At 35.3% G+C, this 18,547-nt stretch overlaps 1 protein-coding gene across 2 annotated transcripts in view; it reads right to left on the bottom strand.

Moving 5' to 3' along the window:
- Positions 1-1,235: 1,235 nt before the first annotated feature.
- DDC (dopa decarboxylase) overlaps positions 1,236-18,547 on the bottom strand; it is a 121,634-nt gene continuing 104,322 nt past the window's right edge. The window contains exon 15 of one of the 2 annotated variants that reach the window (XM_044671546.1): positions 1,236-1,834. The gene's annotated coding sequence lies outside the window, so the exon portion shown is untranslated. Of the gene's footprint in view, positions 1,835-14,954; positions 15,459-18,547 lie in introns of those variants that run through there. The other variant, XM_044671537.1, reaches the window with a different exon arrangement.

Genomic DNA, 18,547 nt, shown 5'->3' with positions numbered 1-18,547 from the left:
CTCTTATGAATTGTCTCTAAAACATTCAAAAGTTTTTGGAGTGATGCACGTGGCTATGAGCAAAGGAGCCTTGGCTTACAAGGTGTATCTTCTCTGGTAAAAAGTGGTTATCCTTAAAGTTCCAATAAATAGAAGAAAAATTGTTAACAGAAAAAGTAAAGAACTATAGAGAAGAATTCGAAAATTATGTAATCACAGGAATGAATGAACTAATTCAATTAAGGAGCTTAAATGAATTGCCCAAAATCATGTAGCTATTAAATGGCAAGGCCAGGACCCAAATCCATGTTTTCTGACTCTTAAGTCCAGTGATCTTTCCAGGATACCAAAAAGAAAAGGCATAAATCAATAGAATAGAGAAAAATATATACACTACAGCATGACATAGTAGAAGGAGGCCTAGAGCTAGAAATTAGATCTGCCATTTACTATCAACAAGTGATTTTGTCTCTCTGGGGCTCAGTCTCCTTACCTGTAGAAGAGATAATGGGACTAGACAATGTCCGGGATCCCTTCCATTTCTCCCTTATGTGATACTACTGTGTGAACCAAACAAAATGCTAAAAGCACACAATCTGTGTTTTGTCTTTTATACATAGATGATTTTAAGAGATTATTTTGTATTATAAATAGGGCAGTTTAGTGCTTAAATTAGTATGTAACCAACCATTCCTTTCTCTAGGTCACATAACTTGTTTTATTTTAGAAGCATATTGCTGGTCAGCCTGGTGTAGAATTCTGCCACCAGGCAACTGTAATTCTCCCCTCATTTCCATATTCATGAATCTTATAAGCAAAGTATCAAGTAAATTTCAATGTACACTTGAGTGATCTCATTTGTTTTTGAGCCAAGGGATAAAATGGCCCTAGACAGTGTACACCCTTGCCTGCCAGGACAGTTCACTTATATAATAAGCCTTAGAGGGAAAAATGTAAAATTGGAAGGGAAAGAGTAGGCAGAAAAACAGCCAAGTTTCATTCAGTGTCTTTGAGGATCATACAGTTTCTGCCTGTTCTGATTTGTTTCCATACTTTTCAAATGAAAAATAGCATCTAAACCCAGGAGAAGGTAAGGACAAAGTTAGGAAGAAGATTTAGGAGGCAGAAGCCTATTGAACAAGGAAAACGTATTTGTAATATACAATTGAAGAAATATACCTTTTTCTAAAAAAAAAAAAAAAAGGCTTTTAGAATGGTTTATCATTTGGAGAATTTCCACTGATTTTATTCATAACACTTCATTTCTAGTAATGCTGTAGAAAGAGAATTTTCAAGTTTATGTAGCACTTTTCTCATAGCAATCCTGCATGCAAATATGGTAATATCAAGTCCCAAAACCCAGCAGTATGAGACTCTTCATTGCTGAATATCAGTTTCTGGCATGTGGGAGCAGGATATCAAAGAATCATCATCTAAATTCAACAGATAAGAGATATTGAATGACTTGACCAAGGTCACACAAACATAACTGTGTCAGGCAACATTTGAACTCAGGCTTCCAGTGCCCAGGAAACTATATGCTTTTTTGACTAAAAAGAAGGTACATCCATGGAGCTTTTCCAGCTCATTAGTCACTTACACAATCTCTCATCACATTGTACAAACTCCTGAATTACTTGTAACTGGAAGCAGGCTCCAGAAGTTACCACAGAGTGAACCAGAGGCAAGTAGAAAATATGTATACATTCTCTGGACAACCCCCAGTACTCTTAAAATACTGCTACTAAAATCTTTGAAAATATATTTTTTTGTTTGGTTCTTATAACATTTTCAGAATACAGATAGCTCTTCTACATCTTGTCTTTGCCCATCTCAGCTTTGATGTATCATGGATCTGAAAAAGAAGTTAAATGGCAATTTCAGGGCAAGTTTTGCAGAAGTCACAGACAGCACAAGAAGGCCAGCAAAAGACATACAAAATATTTAGTAACTCAGAAATGTATAAAATATATTCATAGTACTGTATAATATCAACATTTTATCTTTTAATATCATAAATGTGCACAATTTCTTTTTTAAAGTTAAGTAAAAAGCTAAAGTTTATGAAAAGGGCATGAAAGCCAGTAGATAATATACAAAGGCTAGAAATGTTAACATTGGCCTACATATAGTCTACAGCCAAATACTTAACCCAAATTTTACAATAAGGGACTATAAACACACCATAAAAACAAAGAAAAGACCCCAAACCTCTCTGGTACAAAGCGAGGACCAAAAAAATTTACATGGATTTTCCATATCCCTGGTGCTGCAACCTTAATCCTCTGCCATGTGGAAAGAATACCTGTATATTCCCAGTAACTTGGAGGGACATCATGATATAGTGGATAGAGAGAGCTGACTTTGGAGAAAGGAAGATCTAGGTTTATTCTCACCTCCTCTGACTATACTGGCTATGTGAGCACAAAAAAGCCACTTAATCCATCAGTGCCCAGGAAACTATGAAGACAACAAATAACAAAGAAAATAGCAATTTTTATTGAGAATTTCTCACAGGAAGCTTTTTCCCTAACTAATAAAGTCAAAAGTCCAGAAAAATTCAAAATAATTAAGTTATTTGCTCAAAGGGAAGATTTAAATATATGTGTTCATAAATATACATATATGAATACTTTACTACATACTGCCAGAGTGTTGTCCAAAATTACTCTACAAATTTTCAATTTTACCAGCATGGAATGAAAGTACCTTTTTTTCTTTATAATCTATAGAGGTCCAGCTCTATATACTGACAGGGTTTCGAGTGGCCTAAAGTGGCGTCGGATTGTTAAGAATGAAAAAGACTTGGAAACAGTGGCTATCCATTAGCTCATGGATGCTCCAGTTAGACATGGAGCTTCCAGTTTATTATATACAGAATTCAAAACCCATTTCACACAAAAGCACAAAGAAGTTTGCAGCTGCGCAGTCAAGCCAAAGTTACAGAATTAACTAATCAGGATTAGTATATGGTTTACAAAGCACAATAGAATCACAGTAGCTCAAGATAAAAGATTAGGCCCGGAATAAAAAAAGATTCAAAGCTGAGAGTTAGCCTCATTATTATCAGAAAGTTATTTCTGGGGAAAGTTACTATATTTTAAAGATATTCTTATAAATGGTTCTTTAACTTCATTGGGATGAATGCACCTGGCAAAATGTTTAGCTGCCTAGCTTTGACCTTGACTGTCTGATTTAATTTCTGTCTTTTTGTCTTGGAGAAGACTGTTAACTCCTTAGCTGCTGGTTTATAGGAAGGTTAATATATATGTCAAAGTCCCCTAATATGAGAGCAGGAGTTGGAGAGGACAAAAAGATTGTGAACCAGATATTATACTTGTTAAGAAATAGGAATATCCTGGAGGTCTGTAGACATTGGAGTTCCAGTGAAATCTTTTATCAGTAAATCAAGAAACCTCTATATCTGAGTCTTATCATTTCTACAATTAGGCCTTATATAAATAAATAAAGTTATTATCCATTGGACCTGGTCCTATCCATTCATACATAATTTTAAGATAGCTTGTTAAAGAAAAGATAAGAGAGGGGGAGAGGCAGTCATGGAGGAGCGTCCCAAATTAATTAATTTCACTGAAGAAATTCACTTTTAAAAAAGTAGAATTAGCCAAATGGAAAAAGAGGTCCAAAAGCTCAATGAAGAAAATCATTATTTAAAAATTGAAATTGGGCAAGCAGAAGCCAGTGACTCCATGATCTGTTCAAAAAACAATAAAACAAAGTTAAAAGGATGAAAAACCTAAATAAAGTATGAAATATCTCAAAAATAGATCAAGAAGAGATCATTTAAGAATTATTGAACTACTTGAAAGTTATGATTTTAAAAAGGCACCTTGACATCATACAAGGAAAACTGCTGTGATATCCTAGAACAAGAGGGTAAAAAAAATTGCAGGAATCCATCTATTACTTCCTGAAATAAATCCCCAAATGCAAACTCCTAGGAATATTACAGTCAAATAATAGTTATGTTGTGAGGAAGATTATTTAGTAATTAATTAAGTATTAAGGTTGGACCTAGCAGGAAGGGCTGGAGCATTCCAAGATGGAATGAAGGAGCAGAAAGTTGCTTGTGCTCTGGGAGAGACTCCATTAGTGGTTGGCACAAACTGTTGCTAGCCCTGGGAGATCTCAGAGTTAAGAACACCCTGCATCCTGATTCCCTGGGATCCTGAGTGGTGGTGGCTTCCAACAAGTGGACAAGACTTGCAGAGCTATACCAAGTGGAGGAGGAGTTTGGAATCTGGTGGACAGCATCTCAAGTACACTCTCTCTACTTGGATACCTTGGACCACCTTGGCTTTTGGCATCCTGTGATCATCTGTGGATTACTGTGAGAACCCTCAAAGCCACCCTCAGGCCCTTTAGCTGTGCTGGTCAAGCCTGGCTGGAACCAGGTTTGAAGCAGCCTCCCAGTTACTCCAGTACTTCTCCTTTGGCCCTGCCTAGCTAGGTCAACTAGAATTAGAGTAGTCAAGTCCTCCCCTTGCCCATGTGAATTGCCCTTTAGGGTTTTAAGTATAGAGTCCCCTATCCCACCTTTATAAGTAAATCATAATTAAAGCTGTTAAAAAACCTTTACCTTGCCTGCTGGTTCCAAAGACCCTGGCCTAGGGTGAGCAGAGTGACAGTTGGGGCTAACTGGCATTCTTGATTCTTGGTCTCCCTATCCTGCTTCGTCCTGTCTCTCCTTCAACCCAGTGTGTGTACCCACAACCATTTAGGTTATATTTTAACATCCCTGGTGCCCTACTCTTTTTATAATTATAATATAATATATGTCCCAGATCAAGGAGAAAATATTTCAAGCAGCCTGAAAAAAACAATTCAAATATCTTGGAACCATAGTCAGGATCACAAAGATTTAGCAACTTTACATTAAAGGAACAGAGGGCTTAGAATATGATATTCCAGAAGGCAAAAGAACCATTACATTCACATATCACCACTTATTTAGCCATTCTTCAATTAAGTGGCATCTAAAAAAAGTGCTTTTATCAATATTTTGGTATATATGGGAATTTTCTTCTGATTATTGACCTTTTTGAGGTATAAGCCTAGTAGTGGAATCTCTGAGTCAAAATATATAGGCATCTTAGTCATTTTATTTGTATTATTGCAAATTGCTTTCCAAAATGGATGTACCAATCCACAACTCCACCAGCCAATAAACCAGGGTATCCTATCTTCCAACAACCTCCTCAATATTAACTATTGCCATCCTTTGTCATCTTTGCCAATTTGTGGGGTATGAAGCCAAACCTATGACTAAATATGGGGATTTTTAGCACTTTGTATACAAATTCTGAAAATACTTGCAAACCTGTATGATGTAAATTTTTAAATTTACTTAATGGGAAAAGTTTATTTTTATTTTGTTTTGCAAACAGTGACTATGAGATTTTATTTTATGATACAATGGAGCATTGCTCTGTTAGCTTTCCTAATGCAATATTCATTCATAACCATATTAGAGATAGTTCTTATTCTACAGCAATTTAACTTATAGCAAATTGCTCTTGTAATTTTTAATTCTAAGTGCTTTTCTAATTATTGTTAGGTTACTACTTACAATGCTTTTGGGAAGTCATACACAAATAAACATAGGCTGACCAGTCAGTTTTAAAGAAATTAATTTGAATCTCAAATACAGCATAAAGGTCAACAACTTGAACACAATGTCTATGCATATTATAGAAGAATTTATTATTAGGAAAAGAAGATGGCAAAATAAATATCCCTGGATCACTTTTCAAAAAGCCATTACATGGTGATAATAGGTGCCCTCTCTGGCTCCTGTCACATGTCTACTTAAGGCCATCTGAAAAATATGACACCCATATAATGGGGGTGTTTTTCTAGTTCCCTGAATGTCTGCTGACACATAACTTAAGCCAGGAGCTCTAATGTTTGAAATCTCTTTAGCATATATTTCCAAACCTTTTTCTATTCTACCTACAAGTCTTTAGCTTTTTCCTTCTAAGACAATGTTTGAGGGAGTGGCTTTCAGATGCCTTTCTCCTTCCTTAGAGAAGGAAGAGATGACTCATCCTTTTTTTTTTTTTCCTAGTAAATTTTCAGTTGTTTTCCTCTACTTACTCTAAGCTAATGACTTTGGGAGAAATTTACTCAGATCCTAGATAAGAGACTGCTACATAATTTGGAAGTCCAAAGATTCTTTCTTTTCTTAAATAACAAAGACATTTGTGGTCATGTAAATGTGAATACCAGCCTTATCCTAACTTTTATAAATGATAATGATGCTACCCAACATTCCACCTTGGTAAATATATCTTAATTACCACTACAGAAAGAGACTAAGAATCCCTATTCTTGCTTTGTTTTTTGTTAAAGGCATCATACATCTAAATATATCTAATCTAAAGTTTGAGAAAAGCAAATCTATAAAAATTCTCTTGCTTAGAGATGTTTTACCATCAATTACTAAAAGTAAATAAATAGATTACCTTCTAAATCATCTAGAGATGAATTTCTTGTACATGAATAATTACTTGTATAATTTTATTCAGGAAATCATTTGTATCTGACAATCTACACATGTGCAGTTCTTTATATTACAGTTTTATTGAAATTCCTCCGTGATCTCTTTCTGATCATTACCCTTATATTATTAAGGTTGTACAGTGTTTAAACTTGCTCTAATTATCCTCAAAAGCCATGGAACCATAGAAATGGCTCACCTAAAAAAATATTTCCTGCTTCTTGCTTCTATGGAGAAATGATAATGCCCATTCAAAGGCCAAGGACTGTTAAATAAAATGAAATATGAGTTTGTCTGGCCATTCCTAATTCACTTAATACAGAGATGCCTTTGAAGAGCCTTTGGAACATGTCCAGAATGCTTAATATAGAGGCCTCTGCATCTCTATCATGTCAGTGGGTGTAAATCCCTTTGTTTGGCTGCCTGCATCTTTAAAACTGGCAAGACTGAGATCATGGCTCTTTTTCTATCACTCTTTCTTTTGCTCTTTTTCCTGTGCATGTCCTGAAGGTAAAGATCACACTTCTCCCTCATGGATGCCAAGAAGTGAATCAATGAGAGGGGAAGGATTTCCTTTTCCTGCTATCCCTCCATTACTCTGGCTCTGAGAGATGGGCTTAGGGTATTTGTTTCTTTTCTGAGCTATTTAACCTTAGTTTCTAGACATCATGGATAATCCTCATGAACCTGGGTGTTTCATCTGTAATGACCTTGGAGCCAGGATTGTGGGCAGCAGTATATCAACATGGAAGTTCTGGGTGCCTGAGACACAAGGCCAAGTTGGTTTTGGACTTGGAATTGGAACTGATCTATAGAAAGTGAACTAAACTATAAGCCTAATCCATATCTCCTCTCTGGAGATTGAGGTGGTACAAAAAGAAAAGGGATTATGTCTTCTACATGTTGGGGGAGTAAATTTGCATATTTGTGGTTATGCCTTCTATAAATATTTTTCTGTAAAAGTTAATCTGTCAATGGCTAATGGAACTTGAGTAAAGGGAATCCCACTCCTTACCCTTGGGAAGATCACTATTGGTGTGGACTGGAGTCATTTGTAGAATGCCTAGATGCCCTACTCTTCAATCTCCTTAAAGGTACCAGAGAACTCTGGAGAGAAGAAATGTGTCATATTTGGTCTCCAGGAAATAGGGGCCAAGGTGGTCATATTCCAAAAGAATTACTAAGGTTAAATTTTAAGTTTGGCCTCTGATCCCCAGAACATTGTGCTTGATCTTGGAAGGAGGGAAAATGGTTAAAAAAATTATAACCTACAAAAAGGGGCTGAAATCCCTTCTTGTTCATAAATAAAGGCCATATTCTCAGGCAGCTACCTTCCAACTGTTAGCACTTCCATAAATAGGATTTCAGCCAGAATATTGGACTTGGTTGAACAGGACACTATTGGAATCCCTGAAGGGTTCATATCATGTTCATATCTATTTGCTGCCAGAGCACAGCCAACGATGCCCCCAAAATTCATCTCAATAAGTTAGGTATTAGGGATTAATTTTTTTGCATGCGACTTGTCTTTCACTTTGTATGTGTTTGTGTGAACATTAACTTGCTATAAAATCCACCCGTTTAGAGAGCATGTAATGCTAAATGGTAGAGGGACACAATAAACCTCTAGATCAACCTGATTTAGTACTATGAAGCACTGAACAGGTTAACATGTTCTCCATACCTATAGAGCATGCTTTAAAGTTTGGAGTTTGTCTTAAAAGAGTTAAGACTTAAGGAATATATGCAGACCAGTGGCAGGTACTAATAGCACCTTTGTTTTTTGCTAATGTTTGTTCCTTAAATTCCTTATCTCTAAAAAGACTTCCTACCCACGCTTCTCATTTCATAAGAGTTATAACTATATAATTAAATGACTCTTCTCCTCAATTCAAGGCAATGAACATAGCCCATCCCCACCTCCATTTTCTATAACTTATATGATACAATTGCAAGGTCGGTCATATGTTTAACTAGAACATCTCACCCTTACTTCTGTTTTTCCTTTTTGATCTCCTTATTAGTTGTAATATTCAAAGGTCCCAAAAGCACAGTTTGGGAAGTAGAGGCAAACGATAATAGCTTCTCTCTATACCAAATAAAATGTTAAAAAGAAGTCCAAAGTGAAATCAAGACATGTGAGAAAGTGTTAGAGTCCACAAAGGGTGATAAAATTTCTTCTGTGTATAATGGAGTTTCAGGAACTTACCTCTATAGATCTGTACACCAGTTTTTTGGTACTGATACCATGAAGCTAGAGACCCTGCAGGACTAAAGGAACACACCCTGCCTTGAAAGTACTGTTATTAAAAAGTTAAGTAGTCTGAGTGGGTCAAGGAAGGCAATTTGGGTGTGAGGAAGGCTAAAGGGGATATTAGGTGATTGTAAGGTGATTAGAGGAGGAAAGGAGGTAAGGGAAAGGTATATAGGAGATAAAGGAAATGGGGTATGTAGGAGAGGGCAGCTCAAACAAGTTTATTCCCAGAGGCTTGAGACAGAGGATACAAGGAGGAAATTAAGGCCAGTAAGAAATGTTTAGGTTTTTGGCTGGAGGGTTTCTGTTGTTAGTTTCTAAAGTCTCTCAAGGGAAGAGTGGAGGGGGCCCCTCCCTGCCAGTCAAATTGATGACTGGAGGAAGTCTTGGGTAGGTACTTCCTGCCAAGATGGATGCCCCCAGTTCTCTCAAGAAATAAAAAGAAAATGATTCCTTCCCTCTTTAGCCTTTGCCTCAATCTTAGATACAATGATTCACCAGAGGCTTTGAGTAGGTAACAAGGGATTTATTAATCTCAAGAGGGAAGAGGTTCAGGGTTTCTAACTGCTGCTAGGGAGAGGGGTGATGGTGGGGGATGGGTCCCGGAGAGGTTTAGACTGAGAGAGCCTGTTCTCCCAGTCGGGAGATTTGACTACCTTTTAAATAAAGTCCTTATTAAATCACTAAAACTAGGGGTAACTTATTTGAGGATACTCTACTTGTCTATAGAAACTAAAACCCACAATGTTCAATCACTAAGCCCTTCCTTCCACCCAGGGCCCAAAGGAAATTCAGGGGAAGGGGAGGGAATGTATATGGAGAGATCAGGGAGAGATCCAGAGAAATGAGATAGGTTTAAATTTCCCCAAGACAAGATAAGCACAGGCCAAGGCCAAAGCAAAACCAAGCTGAAGGGCCACAACTAACAGGCTAAGCCACAGCAAAAGCCAGAAGGCAAAAGCCCCATCAGTTGGAACTTCACCTCTATTTATAGCTTCAAGTCCTAACTGACTTTCTGAAAATTCTAAGATTTCTAACTGACTTTTTGTGATCGTTAGAAATTACAGAAGCAAAAAGTTTCTATTAGCCACCTTGCATTTCAGTACCACAAAACTAACTCAACAGTTGCATTCCCTACACCCCATGTTAGACCACGCACTGACCCATTATACCCTAAAACAGAGGTGTCAAACACACAGTTGTAGGCTATCTGCAACCTTTCTAAGTGTAGTTGAACCATATTAAAATGTAATTAAGAAACATGGAGCAAAATAAATAAGAATACAGTGATGCATAGATAATATTAATGTGTGTTTTCCTAAGTCAATATGTACCCATAAAAGTACCTATGTAACCATTTAGTGGTTCCCATTTCTATTTAAGTTTAAAGTCACTGCCGTAAAATATCCATCACATAAATGAGGCTTAAGTTAGTTAAGTTTTGTGTGGGATCTGCTTTTCATTTTCACTGGTGTGGCCATTGATTTACCATGAAATTACCAATTTTGAAAATATTTGCTTCTAAATAGTAACAAAAATGGACTTGAAGATAGGTGGCAGAATGGATAGAATCCAGGGCACGGAGTCAGTAAGATATGAATTCAAATCCACCTTTAAACACTATCTTAGTTGTTTGACACTAAGCAAGTCACAACCTCTGTCTCAGTTTCCTCAACAACAAAATGAAGAAATAACACAACTAGTAATTTCAAAACGAAGATAATAACACCTACTTTGCAGGATTTTGTGAGGATCAAATGAGATACAATATTTATAAAGCACTTATCACAAGTGCCTGGCATATACTTAACACTTAATCAATATGTTTCCTCCCTCTCCACCCCCCTGACCCACAGAAGACTTGATCACTTCACTTTTCTTCACCAAGTCTTTTAAATCTAATATAGTAAACCTAGCACTCCTTAAATGTTCCCCAGAGTTGACTGTCAAAATATTCCAAAGCTCAACTTTTAAAATTCTATGATCTTAATTACATTAGTCATTATTTAGTGCAATAAACATTCAGTAGGAATTAGAAAAAAATTCAGAAAATTGTTTTAAAGTATACTATGACTGCACTAGCAAATAAAATGTATGTAATTAGTTGCCATTTAATTGAAACTAAAAGCTTTATACTGGTCAAAGTATAATTCTATCATTTAAATTCAATTAAAATATATGTCATTTCTAGAAAAAAATTAATACTTGTCTAGAATGTAACTTAATATTTCAATATTGTTTTTTTTTTCAGAAAATCAAATACCTACATCACCATGACTTATATAAAGGCATTATGCCAGATAGGCTTAATATATAGTCAAACAGAACACAGATTTTGCTTTGAAGGGACTGAGGATCTAAATGAAGGGGAAAGACATATATGTATAATTATGATACAACAGAAAGTATAATAAGTGGAAAGGAAAGGCCCATTCAATGCATTATGGAAAATTTGAGGAAGGAAAAGATACTTTCAGCTGGTTGAAAGTGAGGTCAGAGAAGAATCCATGGAAAAGGAACCTCTTAAGATGGTCTTTGAAAGAAGGATGGAATTGGAACAACTAGGTAGCACAGTAAATAAAGTGCTAGCCCAGGAGTTGGGGGGGCATAGGTTCAAATCTGACCTCAGATACTCCCTAGTTGTGTGACCCTGGTCTCTTAATCTTAATTGCCTAGCCCTTGCCACCCTTCTGTCTTATAATTGATACTAAGACAAAAAGTAAGGGTTTAAAAAAAGGGAGAAACTTTATTAAAGGATGGCATGGGAAGAGAGCCAAAACTTGCCAGAGATAGTCCCGTATACAAATATAGGGATGGGCAAAGTAAGAATGGGGGATAAAGGATAGTCCAATGTGAGAGAGTACATGAAAGTCAATTGTATGAGTTAGAGTTGGGAGATATGTTGGATCTGGATTGGAGAGGGTCTCAAGTGTAGGATCGGGAGTTTGGTTGACATCCAAGAGCCACCAAAGGTTTTTGAAAAGAGGAGTGACAAGATCATAATGTTTGATCAAGGGAATGCACATGAAAGGTTCATGTTATTTCTCTAAGGGAATTTTCATATGGAGCAATTTAGTGATAAAGAGGGTAGAAAAGTGGAGAGGAGGGATGTAAAGAAAAAGATTTATATTAATAAATTATGTAAGATATTGCTGCTGTTACATATGGGTATTTTGATATTAAAAAGAACTTTGTTTTAATATAGTCAGATAATATATATGTGTGGAAAAAATACCTCTTGTATGGGATTAGGACAATTTGATAAAAAAATGTTGTATAGTAGGAATATAAAAGCTCAGGTTTTTTCTTCTGAGCGATATAATATAATGCCTCATTTGTGTAACAACAGTTTAATGTTATAAAGAGACAGCAAATAATCTTTTATTTATTAAAAACTAGAGAACTACAAGGCTCAGACATTTTATAGATAAAATCTGTCTAGTCATGCCTCCCCTATCTTGTACCTTATGAAATTACGTCAAAAAAAGCAATTTCCAAAGTACAAGATGATAGAGATATGGTTAAAAAAGGAAATAATATCAAAAGGGAACTGGAGTTTTTAGGGGTCTAGGAGCTCAAAGACAACAGTATAACATGGCAACCAGGAAAGCAAATAGAATCTTGGCCTTCATTCTGAGAGGCATCACTTCTGAGAACAATAAGGGAATTTCCTTGCTATACTCTATCCTAGTCATTCTGTATCTAAAATGTTCCTTTCAATTCTGGGCATCATAAGGAATCACTTAAATTTTAGGAAGGACACTGAAAAACTGGAGGAGGGAGTGTAAGTGTGGACAAGCACCTAGCAAGTCACCTTACCCCCATTGACTATCCTTTACTGTACTTCTGCTTTGGAACCAATACATAGTACTGATTCTAAGATAGAAGGGAAGGGTTTAAAAAAAAAAAAAAAAAAAAAAAAAGGAGACCAGGTAGATGGCTCAGTAGATTGAGAAGGGAGGTTCTGGACTCAAAGATGGTTTCAGACATTTCCTAAGTATGTGACCCTGGGCAAGTCACCTAACCCCTATTGCCTAGCCCTTATCATTCTTCTGCCTTGGAACCAATATACAGTATTGATTCTAAAATGGAAAGTAAGCATTTAAAAAAAATGTGGGCAAGCACCTCATTTGGTGAAAGGCCTCAAATTTATGCCATAAGGAAGACTGACTGAAGGAACTTGTATTTTAGCTGGGAGATGACACTACTTAGGAGGAACATGATAGCTGTCTCCAAGTATTTGAAGGACTATCAATTGGAAGAAGGAGTAAATATTAGTGCACTATAAGAGGAGTATTGGTCAAAGTTTCAAAGAGGCAAAATAAAGATTGATATAAGTAAAAAATACTTAATAATTAGGACTATCCAAAGGGAATAGGGTATTCCCCCTCAGTAAAGTTCCTTGAGCAAAATGTGGATTTGGTTAGTTTGTTGTAGAAGGAATTTTTGTCCAAGTTTGGGTGGCTCAAATGGCCAATGAAGGCCAACTCTAAAAATTTATGATTACATGATCTCATCATAACAGTAATTAGGAGAATTATTTGTACAGTGATATAAAGGATGAAGTTAAGAAATGGGATAGACTTGAGATGGGAAAATCATTTAGGAGGGTATACAGTAGTCAAGGCAAGAAAAAATGATGAAATAAATTAGCATGGTTAGTTATAGTGGGGATGTAAAGGAGACAAAAGATTCGAGACATGATACGGAGGTGGTACTGATAATATCTGGCTACTCACTGAATGTGAGAGGCGAATCCTTTTGAATCCTAGTATTTTATCATGGACTTGCTTTCTCTATGCTTGAGCCAGGTTCTCTGTAGTTAAAGGCCTGAACACCCAAACCACAAGAAATTGAAAGTGAGAATACCTCAAATCCCCCCAATAGGAAGTAGAAAAGCTCTTTGACACTTATTAGGAATAATATTATTGATGGATGAATGGAAGTCAGAATGGAAAGCAGGAGAGTCTGTCAGAATCCTCAGGTGGAGGGTTTTTTAACTGCCACTCTGAGCTCTGGAGATTCTGAGCAGCAGTTCTGAGCTGTCTTGAGACTGAGCCTGGTTCAAGACAGAGCTGTTTCAAATCCTCTCTGAGACTTTTCCTCTAAAATCTTTGGAAATACTTGGAGTAACAGCTTTTGAAGAGAGAAGTGATTTCATGATCAGTGTGAAGCCTAACAGAAGAAAAAGAAAATCTTTTTTCTGTCTTTAAACCCAGATTGGGGCCAAGCCTTAGTCAGGGCAACTCTGACTGGCTACCACTGAACTTATCAATTTGAAGAAGGAAATTTGGGGGTTTAGGTAGAAATAGGAAATCATAGAGTAGCCTGGCTTTCCAGGAGAAGGCAGACAGTGAGGTCTAGTTTGGGAGCGGGTGAAAGCTTAGTACCCCTTAGTATTTAGAGTTTCCTGTTTATTTATCACCTTCTTAAAACATTATAAGTCTTAATAAATTAGGAATAAGTATTTTTTTTCTCTGTCTCTTGCAATTTCCATTGCGCTGGCCTACAATCAAGGCTCACTATTGTTACCATTGGCCCTTGTATCTAAGGTCTCTGATTAACAAAAACAATCAGATACTGAGTTTATTATTATCCTTAACACTCTGTACTTTAATTAATTGCCATAAATCCTTTTAGAAGGTACAGATAGATACCAATTGTACATGGAAAGAAAAAAATGGCCCCAGGGCAATAAAATAATTCATATACCTTCAAAGATACTTTGAGCAGTAAAATATTTGTGAGAAAAATAGCAGAAATTATGTGACTGTATTTATATTTAGAATGATTTTACTTGGTTCATTCTTCTTAGTACCATAAGGATTTTTATCAATTATTTTTATCAATTATCAATCAATATGGATTATTATCAATGTCAGTTTCTCTGATAAGGAACCAAGACTCAGAAAAAGTCAATGTGGTTTCTCTTGTTAGAACAACAACATAGAGAAGCCAAGAACCTCTTTATTCTTTAGCTTTGCCCTTTTGTACATGTATGTGTGTATATGTGTGTGGCACTTTGGCTAATATGCTTTTGGTATCAATCTTCTTTTGTTAGCACTCTCAGCCCTAGTTTACTTTTGTTATTGTGATGATTATTTTAGCTCAACAGATTCTTGGAAAGAATTTAGAGCCTGTGAAAACAATATAATTTTTTTAAATGTAGAAATGAGGATTAATAGCCATAAGACACAATTATGATGACACATCAAAGTGGTTTATTAAACATATAGCCACATCAAAAATACTCCAAAATACTCCAACGTGCCACATAAACATAATCTGCCCAGGATGCCCTTTCAATAAGTCTTTACCAAATACACCAGCACAATTAACTTCAGAGACAATTAAAAACAGTACGATTTTATCTTATAAGTGTGACACATACTACTAATAATAGTGTATAATACATAATATGTTAAATATATAACAATACACACTTAGTTTTGTGTATAGTTTGTCATTATAGTTACAACATTTAGAGCATAATCTAATTTTTGATGAAACATCAGAACCAAACCAAAAATATTACATAAATTAAAAATACATCCATTTTGACTACCATTTCCTAAATAAAGAATGCTTCTAAGTTGATGTCTCTGGACAACTTCAGAGAAAATCTTGGGCTTCCTTATGTTACTATGTAGTCATGATGATTTTTACTTTATAATTATGATATATATGTATTCCATCTCTTTGTCTCTGTGAAAAAATAAAATAATCAGTATAATCTAATTAGATATCACCCTTCTGAATGTAGATATATTCATTATGACAGAATGAGCATTTTACATACATTAAGGCTTTTTGTTTTGAAACAAAGGAAGGGGGAAAACACTTTTTTTTCATCAAATAAAGGCTACTTTACAATGTAAAAGACTTTGAACAGAAAACAAGAATATTTAGTTTACAACCCATCTATAGTTCTGAGTTCTTTAATGATACTCTGAATCTGAGCTAGCCAATGCTATTTCTTCCCTCTATCTGAAAAATATGGATAGCTCTTGTCCTTGGATGGATTTATCAGGAATATTGTTGTTTAAAGCAGGTGTTTTAAGCTGTGTGTGTGTGTGTGTGTGTGTGTGTGTGTGTGTGTGTGTGTGTGTGTGTGTGTGNTTTAAGCTGTGTGTGTGTGTGTGTGTGTGTGTGTGTGTGTGTGTGTGTGTGTGTGTGATATAAACCCCTTCTGGCAATCTAGTGAAAATTAGGGACCCCTTCTCATAGTAAATATTTTTAAATAATTGAAGCAAATGTTCCCCTCTTCCCAACTTCTCCATCATTGTCAAGCCCTTTCCCAGCCCCTTAGACTCAACCCAGATGCCATTCTTGACTCCTCACTATTTCTCACAATCTAAAACCAATCTGTTGCCAAGATCTGTTGATTTCCACTTTGTAAAGTCTTCATTCTTCTGATACAGGCCCTCATCTCCTTACCTGGGCTATTGTAATAACCTGCTGGTTGGTCTGCCTACCAGGAATCTCTCCACATTCCAGTCTTTCCTCCATTAAGTCACCAAAGTGATTTCTTTTCTACAGTACAAGTCCAATTCTTTCAATTTTTCCTACCTACTCAATAAACTCCATTGGTTCCCTATAACCTCCAAGAACAAATATAAAATTCTCTGTTTGGTATTAGAAGTTCTTCATAATCTAGACAGCCTTCCTCATCCCCCATATACATTTCAAGTCTTCATACACCTTACCTTGACCCCACCCCACCATATATTCTTCTTTCTGGTCACTATTGGCCTCCTTGCTGTTTCTTGAACAAGACACTTCCTCTCTCTCCAGTAATCTTTACTGGTTGTTCCCCATTCCTGAAATGTTCTCCCCACTCATCTCTACCCCCTGGTTTCCTCCAAGTCTCAACTAAAATCTTACCTTCTACAGGAAGCTTTCCCCAATCTCTCTTGATTCTAGTGCCTCCTCTCTGCTGATTAATTCCTATCTATACTAATATATCTTATTTGCATATAACTGCTTGCAGTTATCTGCTCCATTAGATCCTGAATTCATCATGAGCAGGGACTGTCTTTTGAATCTTTTTATATCCCCAGCGCTTAGCATAGTGCCAGGCATATAGTCAATGCTTTATAAATGTTTATTGATTGTTTTTTTTTTTTAGATTAAAGCAAATGCTACATTTCAGTTTAAAGTTGGTGAAAAGAAAATGAAGTCATATTCCAGTCTAAGTTCAACAATCTCTCCATGAACCCCAGATTAAGGTTTTCTAGTATGAAAGATTGGAATACAAATGGAATAATAGGAGAGTGTTAAAGGGGAAGCAGAGATAAACTCAGGATATTCTTCTGTGTAAGTATATATTTTCCTCTTTTATTTAAATCTAATTATATTATCTNCATAGTGCCAGGCATATAGTCAATGCTTTATAAATGTTTATTGATTGATTTTTTTTTTAGATTAAAGCAAATGCTACATTTCAGTTTAAAGTTGGTGAAAAGAAAATGAAGTCATATTCCAGTCTAAGTTCAACAATCTCTCCATGAACCCCAGATTAAGGTTTTCTAGTATGAAAGATTGGAATACAAATGGAATAATAGGAGAGTGTTAAAGGGGAAGCAGAGATAAACTCAGGATATTCTTCTGTGTAAGTATATATTTTCCTCTTTTATTTAAATTTAATTATATTATCTATTTTATTAATTATCTAATTTAATTAATATTTAACTTTAAAAGTTTAATTTTAACTAATTTTAAATTTATTAGAATTTTAGCTTACTAATAACTTTATTAAAGTATTAAATTAATTGTTTAAATATTATTTACGTAAAATATAGTTATATTTTATAATGAAAAATTCAATTTTAAGTTAAATTTAATAAATTAAATGATATTAATGACTCATAATCTTTACGAAAAGACTATAGATATAAAAAACTAACTATTACATAGCAAATTGGAGACAGCTAGGTGTTTCAGTGGATAAAGCTCTGACCAGGAGTCAGGAAGACTAAAATCTAAATCTGGCTTCAGATACTTTCTAGCCATGTCACCCTAGATGAGTCACTTACCTTACTCTCTTTTGCCTCAGTTTCCTTATTTGTAAAATGTGGAATACAATAGGACTTACCTCTCAGAGTTTTTGTGAGGATCAAATATTTGTAAAGAGCTTAGCACAATCCCTAGCACATATCAGGAACTTAATAAATGCTTGTTTCCCCAATATTAAAGTAGTGCCAATTTGAGCCTGTATGAAAGATTTACTTGTCATTCTGTGTTTATTACATGTCCTTATTGAGGAAGTTAAGATTATTTTCAGTATTTGCTTATTCATTGAAGGCAAAAGGCACATGGAATTACCAATGTTATAGAAAATATAAATATAAGAAATCAGCAAAACCATGACTTTGCACAAAACTGTTTATGAATAAATGTAAATTATAATCCTTTCATATCCCCTTTCCCTCAATACATGCTTCCTCACTAATTCTATCCTTTGTGAAGGAATAAATTGAGAGAAAAAAAGCAATTCAGAAAAAAATGGAAACACCTGAATGCATTCTTGATAAGTTTTTTAAAATTCTTAAGTTTATCTGATCTAAACACATATAAATTTTATTCATTGTTAAGATAAATCTGGTTATTCAATTAAACAAATATTTCTAAAATGCCTGCTTTGTACAAAGTATAGTCAGATTCTGGGGATATAAAGATAAAAATGACACTCAGCTGTAAAAAGTTAACTTCCTTACTGTAGAAGGCAAGAATATATATTTACATGATGAATGGTCAATATCAGATAAAATAATTCTCCTTAAGTAATTAAGCTG

The sequence above is a fragment of the Gracilinanus agilis genome, chromosome 1 (genome assembly GCF_016433145.1).
Source record: "Gracilinanus agilis isolate LMUSP501 chromosome 1, AgileGrace, whole genome shotgun sequence".
NCBI classification, from domain to species: domain Eukaryota; kingdom Metazoa; phylum Chordata; class Mammalia; order Didelphimorphia; family Didelphidae; genus Gracilinanus; species Gracilinanus agilis.
The sequence above is the reverse complement of the archived record's forward strand: the minus strand, read 5'-3'. Positions and strand labels throughout refer to the sequence as shown.